This window comes from Mastomys coucha, chromosome X (assembly GCF_008632895.1).
Source record: "Mastomys coucha isolate ucsf_1 chromosome X, UCSF_Mcou_1, whole genome shotgun sequence".
NCBI lineage: Eukaryota > Metazoa > Chordata > Mammalia > Rodentia > Muridae > Mastomys > Mastomys coucha.
In genome coordinates this window covers 10,622,560-10,635,285 of record NC_045030.1, presented here as the reverse complement: position 1 = coordinate 10,635,285, position 12,726 = coordinate 10,622,560, and positions in this window count along the sequence as shown.

Here is a 12,726-nt window from a genome sequence, read left to right as displayed (position 1 = left end):
TACTAATGAATACACACACACACACAAGTGTGATAGTCAAATTCTCTATAATTAACCTTCATTCTTATCCCTACAATAACATTATGATATTCCTCTTATCAGGATATTGAGAACAGTAGAGATCACACAGTGATACTCCAACTTATAGCACATTGGCTTGCTGAAGTGCTTTGAACACATTGACATTATCCTACTCTCCTAGCCATAGGTCCTGTTTCTCTGTAGAATTACAGGGAGAGTCTTTCTCTCAAGTCATCCATCCAAAAGGAGGCTTCTCCAGAAGATTTACTTCCAGAAAAGAAGACTAGACTAGACCTTACACTTGAGGCTCAGGAGAACTTTGTTTTCAGTTATTGTTTATTTTTAGGATCAACTCACTTCCTTTCCAAATCATTTACTCTTCCTCTATATTGCCTATCTTCCTGCTCCCCCTTACCAGTGAAAAGAGTTTATAAGCTTCTAAGTCTCAGTGGATTATAGGAAACTAATTTCTTTATGATGCTTCCAGCAGTCCACATTACATCAGCCAAAGTAGCAGAGAAAGGAGGTGTAGAAGGGGATCAGGACAGGGCCTCCATGCCACATGCTGCAGATAACAGCTGTCCCAGCCCTCAGGAGACTGAGTCCTGGCTGTGTAAATGAACAGTTGCATTGAGGAGAAATTTGCACTGGGGTATGTGGAAAGTATTTCATTAGCAACACACATAGAAGTGTTGGATACAAGATGGTGGTCCTGTATTCTGTCCTGGCCCAGCTAGGTGGCAGTTATCCCTTCCTCCATTTCTCCTTTCCTTCTCCAGTTCTAGTTATTCTGTGACAACAGCAATCTCCTTTCTCTCTTCTTCTTTCTCCTCTTTTGTGTCTTCCTCCTTTAACCACAAATTAGATTGCTTGTTCCCAAATACAGTGAACCCCTTTAGAATTAACAGTAAATTTCTGAAATCCAATATAGTGTCTATGTCTAATGTTCAGACAATGAGAACAAATGAGGTCCAAAATATATTTAGTGTGACAGTCATTTCTCAGCTTAAATCAACTCATGTCTGAAATACTTTTCTACCTCCTCCCTCCCCAGAGGCAATTCCATTTCCTTGCACAGACAACAATAAATGGTTGTTGAACTGAATTAAACTGAGGTGCAACTAGTGCATTCAGAAAATTCTGTGAATATGATTATGGAAATAAGATTAGAGCTCTCACAACTTGTGTTATACCAGAAGGAAAGGCAGCATATGTGATGAATGATACTGAGGAGTGTGGGAGAAAATAGGATTTGAAAATTAAATATATTCTGAGTTTGGGGGTAAGGAAGTGAAATACAAATCAGACCTTTCTCCACTAAACTTTGTTTGCACTGGGTAAAGTGCAACTTCCTGTTTTGAAGAAAAAGGTTTCCATGGTTCAAAAGGTCTCTTGGGGACTCACTCATCTCCTACCAACATAACATTTGAGTCATTTTAAATGTAAATTAGGGGAAATATGGATTAGATTTCATTTGCAATACATCTTAAATAAGGGAGAGAAAGAAACAGATTTGGAAATTATTGCAATCATTTGAGAGCTGCAGACTGATCCATTTCCACATCTGATATCAGCAGATTTGTCAGGCTCAGCATCTGAATGAGCATCATTCCTCTGTGAGGACAATAGGCATAAGACTGGCCTCTTAGTATCACTGTAAGCAAACACTCAGTTATGGCACTTTTCCCTTAATTCAGAGAAGAGTCTTTACGAATAGCAAAAGAACTCAAGAACAGAATGCTCAGACAGACAATTCAATTGCCTTTGAATGTTGTTAAGAACAATCACACGTCTAAAAAACAACTGTTTTCTTGCACAGCTTCCTCACACTTGAGCACTCATCAGAACTCCCTGGAGGGTGAGCTGAGACAGCTGAAACAGAGACAGCTGAGTCCTACCGCAGGGGTGTTTAATTCAGTAGATTGAGGTAAAGCCTAAGAATTAGTATCTTTAACACACTCTCAGGTGATGTGGACACTGTTGGTCTGAAGCCCGCACTGAGAACCAACATCCTGGTGTGCAGACACACTCTGGGGCCTTCTTTGAGGAGTAGAAAAGCTGTGCACTTTATATTCATGTATTCACTGATTTAACAATCTGAGCACACAGCTCCTTTGTACCTGCCTGCATAATGGGTTAGGTATGTTCAGTTTATAACAAATGAGCCAAGGTTTCATAAAACAATTGTTTTTGCATATGCAAGATGAAAATGATTTTACTCATTCTCATTTACACAATAACATCCTCTCAAAACATTTTCTTCTCACAGAAAGTCTAAAAGTAACCATCAGCTGGTCCTAGATTAAATCATGATGGATGAACGGGCTTTGTGTCAATCAGACATTACCATATTTAATGCACTCGTTTCATTCATTTGAATTTAATTATCCATCATGAGAACACTTTCTTAGTGCTGAATTATATTTGCTACATGATTTCCCCATCAATTCTTATTTACTTACTCATTTTTTTTAATTAAAATGCAACTGAGGATCTTTTTATAATTTGAATATGAAATGCCTTCCACTGGATTACTTGTTTGAGTCTTGTTAGATAATGGGCTTTGGGGAAGTGATTGGATTCTGAGGGCTCTGAGATAATCGATGGTTTAAACCCTTGATGGATTCAGAATATGACAGTATTGTGGGGAGCTTGTAGAAAGGAGGAGGAGGATGAAGTTGGGCCCTGAGTAAACCTGGAATGACTTATCTCATCTCTTGTCCCTTCTCCCTCTGCTTCATGACTGACATGAAGTGAGGAATATCTGTGACATACTGCCCCTGCCAGGTTGTTCTATCTGGCTTCAAGCCCAAAGTGATGGGTCCAGTTGACCTTGGGCTGAAACCCCAAGAGATGAACATCCAAACTAAGAATCAGCTGTGGTGGACTCCTAAATATACTCTTCTCTGAATGTGGAGAAATCATACTAGTTTTTATTAGATTCAAGATTCTTCAGTATCTGTGGGAGAGCTTGCTATAAAATCCAAATTATCAAATTCTTATAATCAGGGACAACACAATTTTCATATAGAGCCCACATAATCCTCCTGCAGACTTTAAACTGTCTCTTGATGGCTTCTAACACCCAACACAATGTGAATGCTATATTGTTTAGAGAATAATGAAAAGAAAGAAGCCTATGCATGCATAATATAGATAAAACCATCAGAAGCCCAACTCCATTTCCAAAACTGAATTTGCTTGAATTCTTAAATCTGAGACTTGCTTGTGGAGGGTCAACTGTGTGGACTGAAAAACCAACCACATGAAAGATGGCAAGACTCTTCACTTTTTCTCATCATCTAAAATATTTGTAGAAACCATCTCAGATTTGCACATACATCTCTAACTTGGTGTTTTGGAAAGGAGATTCTCACAAAACGTTATTGTCCACATTTACAGATTAATAGCTATGCCTTGGCTTTGGTTCCATTTGTAAACACAAGTCAGTGGGACAATTGGCTGCCATTTCCCTGATTATGATATATGATAAAGGTACTTGGAGCTTTCTCCAGGTAGGGTGCCTATAAAGCAGTGAAGCAGCAGCAGCAAGTGGGCAAGGGGAGCCAAGAAGCTTAGGTTTGAACTGAAATGTTTCTTTATACCGACTTCTTCCTTTGTCATCTTTCCAAGCCAAAACAACAAAAGTAGTAGTGATAAGGAGGGCTCTTAGGAAGTGTGAGAAAGAAATGTGAGCGTTACCAAATTATGAAAATATTATTTTTGTTAGAATTATTCATAGGATTAATTAATTAAGATGATGCTTGCATTATTTTTGACAAATATTGGTGAACTACATCAGGGTGTTTGCTTTACTCAGATAGCTCTCTTAATTTTATTTTTAGTAGCTACTATTTGAACCTGAAATAAGGTAAACATCATATGGCTTACATCTAAAAGAAACACTTTATCCTAAACTCATTAGCAGCCTGCTTATGGTTGGCAGCATTCCAGGTTATATCTGAAGGAATCTCAGAGAAGGTGCTGGCGCAACTTCTTTAAAAACTGTTGTCATCTCTTAACCAGGATCTATGTCTATATGTTTTAGGTACACCAGGTAGATTGAACAATAGAAATTTGTGTTGACACAGTTCTAGAAACTGGAAGTCTAAAATAAAGATATTTATACATATTTTCACAGTTTAATAGCAGAACGGTTTATAGGGGTGGCCACACTCATAAGATGGCTACTTTCTCACTATGCCATCACATTCTCTATGCAAGTCTATAACCTAACCTCCTCTTCCTATAGGGCCATCTATCATATTGGATTAGGAAATTGCTTCCTTAAAGATTTCATCTCCAAGTAGTCATACTCTGATATACTAAGGATTAGGAATTTAACATCTGAAAGTTAAGGGACACAATTTACCCCATAATGCTATATGTAAATGCATCACTTCTTGTATGTGAGATGGAAATCATTATGTTCTTATGAAAATTCTTATTACACTTAAATAAAGGTAATGTATTGTCTGCATTCTAGAAGTGATTTTGACCACCAGAGGGCTCCTGTATTAATACAATGAAGTATTACTAAAAGGACATGTTCTAAATTAAATATGAAAACTAAGACTAGTGGTACACATCTCTAATTCCATCATTTAGGAACTCCTATCACTAAGATAGGAGGATTTCTATGCGTTTGAGGTAGGTATGGGCTACAGAACAAGTAATGTCCAACCAAAGTTGCATAGTGAGGACCTATTTAACACACACACACACATACACACACACTTATGTAAAAGTTTAATGTGTGACATCTGTGCATCAGTAAACCAGTCAATAGACATGTTAGTTAATTTAATTTTGTTTGTGAGTGTTGAGTATTAATCAGAGCCATTATCACACCAGGATCACTATACACATGATTAAATTGAATACTCCTAACTCTGCTCTTAGTTTGGCATTCATATGATACCAATATCATAAGGTATCTATGACTTGCAAAGATGAAGCAGCAACACACAGCTAGCAAGTGGCTCTGAGAAAATAGCACCATCAGCAGCATTAATCTCATCATACAGCCTTTAGAAAACAGTTTTGACTGAGTTTCTAGAGCTTTGTACATCTTCTAAAATGTCGTGGAAAATTTTTTTTAAAAAGTGTATGAACAAGTATAGAGGTGATGGATTCAAATTTGTTTCATTGAGAAGCTCATCTCACAGTGAAGGAACTCTACCTTTTTTGGTTTTCATTGCTTGGCTCATGTTTCTCTGAAAATTTCTCTAGTGGATAGGTGATATGTTGTGTCTGTTGTCCTCTTGTTCTTATCAATTGCTTTGTCTGAGTATACTTACTTCCTATTAGTCAGGATTCATGTTAAAGGGACAGAAATACAGTTTTTACTAGCTTCAGATACAAGGACAGGGAAGAACCTGCCCCCGGGGACAGCTAAGAACAGAGAGGCCAATTCCAGCAGGACCACATTACACCTTTTTTTTGTCAACATCATTGTTACCCAGTAATGATATTTTTTCCAGTAGAAGCCTGGCCATTTTAGTTTATGTTCTTACAGTCCTAGGGCCAGAGGAAAGTCCTACATCTCAGATCTATTAAAAAAAATTCCAAGGAATGAACTTCCCTTGAGTCATCTTTCTGTCCACAGGAAAGAACATGTCCAGGCACTGACTTCTTACCTCTCTCTGGACAGATGGCTATGATATCATGAATGGAGTCCTTTCAAAAGTCACATAGATGAAGGCATGAAGGAAGATTCCCCTCAAAAGAAATACTTCTATTACCAAAAAGGGGGGAAGAGGTAAGATGCCCAGAAACACATCAAAGATCCATCATAGCAATGAGCTTAACCACTAGAATCAATCTGTTCTCCTTCCTGCCTCAGAAAAGGCAGTGCAACAGAACTGGATGGCCTGCACCAACGTGGATTTGGAATTAAGTTCCAGGTTCACTCTGGCTCTTAACATCTCAAAACTGTTGTCATGCTGAGCCAAAACTGAGCACTACTTGCCATTTTGTTTTAGCACTCCAGTGCTTATTTATTAATTACAGATATCCCTCAATTTAGGAGGTGTTTATGTCACACCAAACCCATCATAAGTTGAAATACATTAAAATGTATTGAATGAGGTAGGTATGGTGGCGCATGCCTTTAATCCCTGCACTCAGAAGGCAGAGACAAGAGGGCATCTGTGAGTCTGAGGCCAGCCTGGTCTAAAGAGAGGGTTTCAGACCAGGCAGGACTACAGAGTGAGACTTTGTTTCAAAGAAAAAGAGAAAAAGGAAGAGAGAGAGAGAGAGAGAGAGAGAGAGAGAGAGAGAGAGAGAGAGAGAGGAGAGAAGAGAAGAGAAGAGAAGAGAAGAGAAGAGAAGAGAAGAGAAGAGAAGAGAAGAGAAGAAAAAAAGGAGAGAGGAAAGAAAATGCATTGAATAACACTTATTCCACACCACAGTTTAGCAACAACACAGGACACTGTAGTGTCTCTTATTGTATGCAATGTCCCCCATAATTGTTGGACTGACTGAAAACTTCAGTCACTACCTAACAGCATGAGAGAGAGGATCCAACAACATATTGTCAATCCTGAAGAGGATCTAAATTAAAAATATGAAAAATAAAGTTTCTACAGGGTGTGTATGATATTCTTATCATCCTAATGTTGAAGAAGCATAAGTGAAGCTATTTTAAATCAGGGGTTACTTGCATTTAACCATTTTGCTCTATGATCACTCTAAACATACTGATATCCAATACTGACTGAAACAAGTAACAGGTGTGGATGTATTTATTTTGTCGCTTTGCATCTTCTTCAGTTGTGGAGTGCTGTATGCTACACATGGCCACCAAGAAGGCCTTCTGTTTGATTAGAGCAGTTGTGGATACTTTGCAGTGAGACCCTAGACATGGACACTTTTTGGAAAGAATGTAAAAGGTGAAGAGAGGGCCTCAATGTGGGGAGCTTTGCTTCTTGTTGTCTTTCTTCTTCCCTTCCTACATACCCTGAACCATTTATGATCTTCACAATACTTCTGTAAAGCCCTCCTGACTAACCAGGCTTTGTGTTAGGCCATCTCTGCTGTAACTGTGGATAAAATGGTGATTCTAGATAAGGAAACTGGAGAGAAAATTCTAGAGCCTTCAGTTTTCATTTTGATTCTTATTCCATAGTTGGTTATATGTCTTTGGACATGGCAAATTTCACTTAATTTCTAGAAATATAAAGTTTGGTGCATGATAAGGCAGATTTTCTCCAATGCTTATTGTAAGTACTATGAAACAATATTTGTTATTCCATAGGCTGTATGCATACAGGGCATAATAAATGCTACCTGAAAATTCATGCAGTGGCATAATTAGGTACTTATTAAAAAGTTATCATATCTCAGTATTGCACTAAGCACTTTTTGTACATTATGTTACTTGAGTCCATGCAGAGACCCTAAGTGGTTCATGCTCTTATTTGTATTACCCAGCATCATTGTATGAGTCAACTCTTTGTCATTGTGACTAAATATTTTACAGAAACAGATGAAGGACAAAAAACATCTCTATTTTGCTCATGGTTTCAGCAATTGTAGTTCTCAGTTCTTTTGTTCCATCCTTTTGGGTTGAAAGTGACGAGGAACATGATAGAGACAGGAACACATGTTGGAAGATGTCCTCCTCATGGACAGGAAGCAATGGATGAGTAAGAGTCCAGGTATAACCTACAAATTCATATCTCCAGTCACTTCCTTTCACAGGCCCCCAACTTCCCTAAAGTGTTTGAAGCCCTCCAAAATAGCCCTACCAATCTATTTGCAGCATAAGTCTGAGGGAGACATTTCAGAATCAAACTGTGATGACCACTCAGGTAGTGGGTTGACACAGCTAGGATCTAAACTTAAATGTCTTCCATTGTAATACCTTAGCACACAGAAAACTACTGAAGCTCCTAAACAAGTTCAAGAATAATATGACCCTGCTGTAAAGCACCCTACTGTCTGCAATCTATTCCAATGGGCTTTCTCTTCAGTAAGCCTTGTGATATTTGGAGATCTTTTCCATTGTAAGCCAGGAAGCCCGTATCTGACGCTTCTTTTCTCCCCTACAAGCATTAAAACCACAGTCTATTGTATTATTTAGCATCCCATTTTTTCTTCTGGAAATCTCCCAGATATGTTCTTGGATGTGTGAGAAAACTAATTAGATCCAGACGAACTTCAAACTAGCTTTGGTTTTTTTTACATTTTCAGATCATTATCTTGGATTAGACGTTGGGTACTTGGGTAAAATATACCAGATGTGGTATACAGATGATTTTCTATGGGAAGTAACTGAGTATACCTACTGCTGTCAAGACTCCACCCTAGCTAGTCCACAGTCCACTGGCAGAGAGTTGTCTCTCTTGTTCCCAAGGCCCTAAGCCTTTTCTGCCTTGTCCTTATATCAGCAAAGTAAAAGAACCATAAATGTTTGCTTGCTTGCTTTACTTTTTTGTTAACATTTTAAAACAAAATTCCATTCTATTGCCTATCCTGGCCCTAAACTCATAGCAATTCTGCTTTAGTCCCTGGTGCTTAGATTATAGGTTTGACCCACTATGCCCAGATTATTTCTTTTTAAAGCTGTCAGTATGGCAGTTTTTAATCACTTAAAGCAGTAAAAAACTAAGGTGACAGATTCCTAATCCTGTCTCCATTTCATTCACAATTTCTCTTTGCTTTAGTGGAAAGGCTTAAGTTTCCCCCTCATCTCAATCCCTTTGTCATAGAGTTTAAATTTGGGTTTCCAAAGACTTCAGACAAAACACACAGACAGGGTGGCATATTGTATGGCAAAGTGAGCCAGAGGTCATGTAGGCTAGGAGTCCAAGAAAGAAAAAAATCCTAATGAAAACAAATGTGTTGGGCCAAATAATAAGAAATAAACAGAAATGAAGTAAAGTCACAAACCAAGCCAGAAAAGAAACAGAAACCCTGTAAGAAAACACACTTAAGGAAATCAACAAAATGTGTAGCCAAAGGACCATCAGGAAGGTTGTTCTCAGATGGCCATCTCTCCTGGACAATCATCCCTTGGGAATGGAAACTCGGAAGTAGACATCCAGACTCCAGGCCTTGGGCCCAAAGCAGAACACTGCATGCAAAGGGCCTGGGCCTTGACCTTCAGTGTCTGTCAATGGACAGTCTAAGGGATTATTTCCTCAAAGCCTTCTTGAAGCAGGCTCACTCCCAAGGCCCCAAAGTGTGAAGATGAAAAAGTAGGATGTGAATGGGAGGGAGGACAAGCCTCCTCATTAACTAGAATTAAAAAAAAAAAAGTTACTGACAAGACTAGACCTGAAACTTTGTAGTTTTACAAGACAAGCCTGATTCCTACCTCTTCCTTCAATCTGTAGCCTGGGGCAATCCATTTCCCCTCTCTATATTTCACTTTCCTCATATATAAAATGGTGAGTAATAGCAGAAATTATTTAACCCTGTTGTTACAGTATAAAGAAATGAGTCCTCATATGGAAAATTCTCATGATTCCATTTATTGTGATGTTAGTGAGTGGGAAAGTAGTAGGAAATGGGTAGAGGAAAAGGATATCAGAAAGAGGATCAGAATCAGGTATGGGAGGAAATGAGGATGATATACAGAGGGTTAGGAAACTGAACAGAGGTGTGTAGCAATGGGGAATGGGGAACTGGGGGTAGCTACCAGACAACCCCGGATGTCAGGAAAGCAAGAGGCTCTCAGGACCCAAGAGGGATGACATTAGCTGAAATACCCAACAAAGGGAAGAGAGAACCTGTAAAGACATATCCAGAGGTTAGGCAAGGCCCCCAGTTGAGGGAGGGGGCCACTCACTCATCTCCAAATTTTTAACCAAGAATTGCTCTTGTCTAAAGGAAATACAGGGACAAAGAGTGGAGCAGAGTCTGAAAGAAAGGCCATCCAGAGACTGCCCCACCTGGGGATCCATCCCACATGCAGACACCAAACCCAGACACTATTTTGGATGCCAGCAAGTGCTTGCTGACAGGAGCCTGACACAGCTGGCTCCTGAGAGTCTCTTCCAGAGCCTGGCAAATACAAAGGTGGATACTCACAGCCAACCATTGGACTGAGCACAGGTTCCCCAATGGAGGAGAGAAAGGACTGAAGGAGCTGAAGGGGTTTGCAACCCCTTAGGAAGAACAACAATATCAACCAACCAGATCCCCCAGAGCTCCCAGGGACTAAACCACCAACCAAAGAGTATACATGGAAGGACACATGGCTCCAGCTGCATATGTAGCAGAGGATAGCCTAATGAGAGGGGAGGCCCTTGGTCCTGTAAAGGCTTGATGCCCCAAGGCAGGGGAATGCTAGGGTGGTGAGGCAGGGATGAGTGGGTGGGTGAGCACCCTCAAGAAGCAGGGAGGGGGATGAGTTAGGGAGTTTGTGGAGGGAAACTGGGAAAGGAGATAACATTTGAAATGTAAATAAATACAATATCCAATAAAACAAGAAACCAAACCAAACAAAAAAATCAAAACAAACAAACAAAAAAAAGAAGTTCTATAAGGCAGTGAAGGTGTGATGCCCAGGATAGCTGCTGATCTTGATTTTCAATATAATCTGGTTTTAACTAACCAACCCATAGGGAATTAATGAAGCCCACTTTGGGATATGTCTGGGAGAACCTCTTCTAAAGATGGTTGGAATGGTTGATAATGAATGGATTAATCCCCTAGCTGAATCATAATGTGGTATTGGAAGGTGATGAAAAGTAGGAAGTCGTCTTAATTGGAGGTAGACAACTGGAGACATGTCTTGGTGATATATATCTTTCTCTGGCGCTTTTTCTATTTCTTTGTTACCATGATGTGACCAGATCAGTTCCTCCAATGCCCTCTCTTCATAAGGATAGATTGAGTCATCTGAAACTGTGAACTAAAGCTGGGTATTGTGGCTCATATTTGACATTCAGAGGCTGAAGTAGAGAGAGTGCTGTCAATTTAAGGCCAGCTTGTGTTCCAGAGTGAAAAAACATTTTTAAGAGAAAGGAAGGAAGGAAGGAAGGAAAAACAGTTAGACTTGATGGAGAGCTCAGTGGTTAACAGTACTTCCTGCAACTTTAGAAGATCTGAGTCTAGTTTCTATATAATTCAAATTCCAGGGAAATCTGATGCTTTCTCTGCTATAAATATATATAACAATTAAAAATAATTTTTAAAAATGTGATCCAAAATAAATTCTCCTTTCCTTGTTTCTGTTAGGTAATACATTGCTCTTGTAAATATTTTGAACACAGTTTTTTTTTTAAGCATCTCATTATAATGGCTCAGGCTGGTTCCACATTCTAGATTTTCCTGCCTCAGCCTCCAGAGTGGCAGGACTACCAGCATATGCAACTACATGTAGCCACTGTGTTCATATTTAGAATTTCTTTGAGTTCTACATATTTCTGGATAGTAAACCCTCAACTCACCCACCTCCAACACACAAATATATCCAGGAACCAATTTGCTATTCTCAAATGCCTTCAGAAATTTTTAGAGCAAATTCTCTATACAAGCATTAGATATGAAATGAATTCTTCTGTGGCTAAACTCAAAGATTCCAGCATCTCTAAAAATTCCTGGGTGTAGGGAGTTGGGACCAGGAAATCAGCCACACAGCATCATGGGATGCAAAACACACATGCACTAGGCTGAGAACGGAAAATAGTTACCACTGTTATGGGCTTTCCCTAAGCTTATCTGAACCCCCTGACCTCTAATGGCTGAATCAATACATAGCACATGGGTATTAGAAAAATAAAGATAAGGTAACAAAAATAAATATTCATTTTGCCCTTATTCAGCCAAGGGATCAATTTCCATATGCATCTGTTTGAACTACATAGTCACTGGGTGACTCCACTGTTAGTAGACTATCAGAGCCTTTTTACTTTTATTTTTCTTTCCCATCCCTATATATAGTTGTTATCTTAGCCAAGTTTAGCTTTTAATTATCAAGTAGAAGCATTATAATGGTATTGGGGCTCAGAATCAAAGTTTCTGGAACATTCCCTTGTTTCTCTCTGAAGTGCTGGGAGAGACTTTCTCTGAAGTTCCTTTATCTGACGGAAAAAGCTTCTTTCAAAAGCAGTGTAATTGTCTTAAACTCCCTCACTGGAAATATTGCCAAATAACCAGGAAAGATTAACTATCAGAGAAGACAAGAGACTAAAAGTGTCACCTCACCCTGACAGAATTTTATCTAGGCTCCCAAGGACAGTCTCAGAGGTTACCTGGGAGACTACCTGAGTATTATTAAGACATCCTTTGTTTTCAGTAAAGTTCCTAAAAATGTCACCACCCTCCTATTTCCATGTTTCATGTGAAGAAGCCATTTAACCTTTAGCCATCTGGCCCTTTTTGTGTTCTTCCTTATATTTTGTGTAACTCCTGTGTGCATGTGCACAGTAACAGATTAGCAATACCTGTCACTTTTTAACCTGCGTTTCATTACTAGGGTTTCTGTGATCCCCATCTGTGATGAGCAATCCAGGGACATCTATATTCCCATCACCAAAGTCAGCTGTAGGAGTATCTTAAAGTTCTGTTTTGGTTTTTATTTTTTTGGGGGGGGGTATCACTTACAGTGGTGTTGACCTTCTATTTTTATAGCTTAACTGATTTATTTGCTATCTAATTAACATTTTAATTTATTTATTTTATTTCATTATTTTTTATTTTTTATTAGATATTTACTTTATTTACATGTCATATGATATCTCCTTTCCCAGT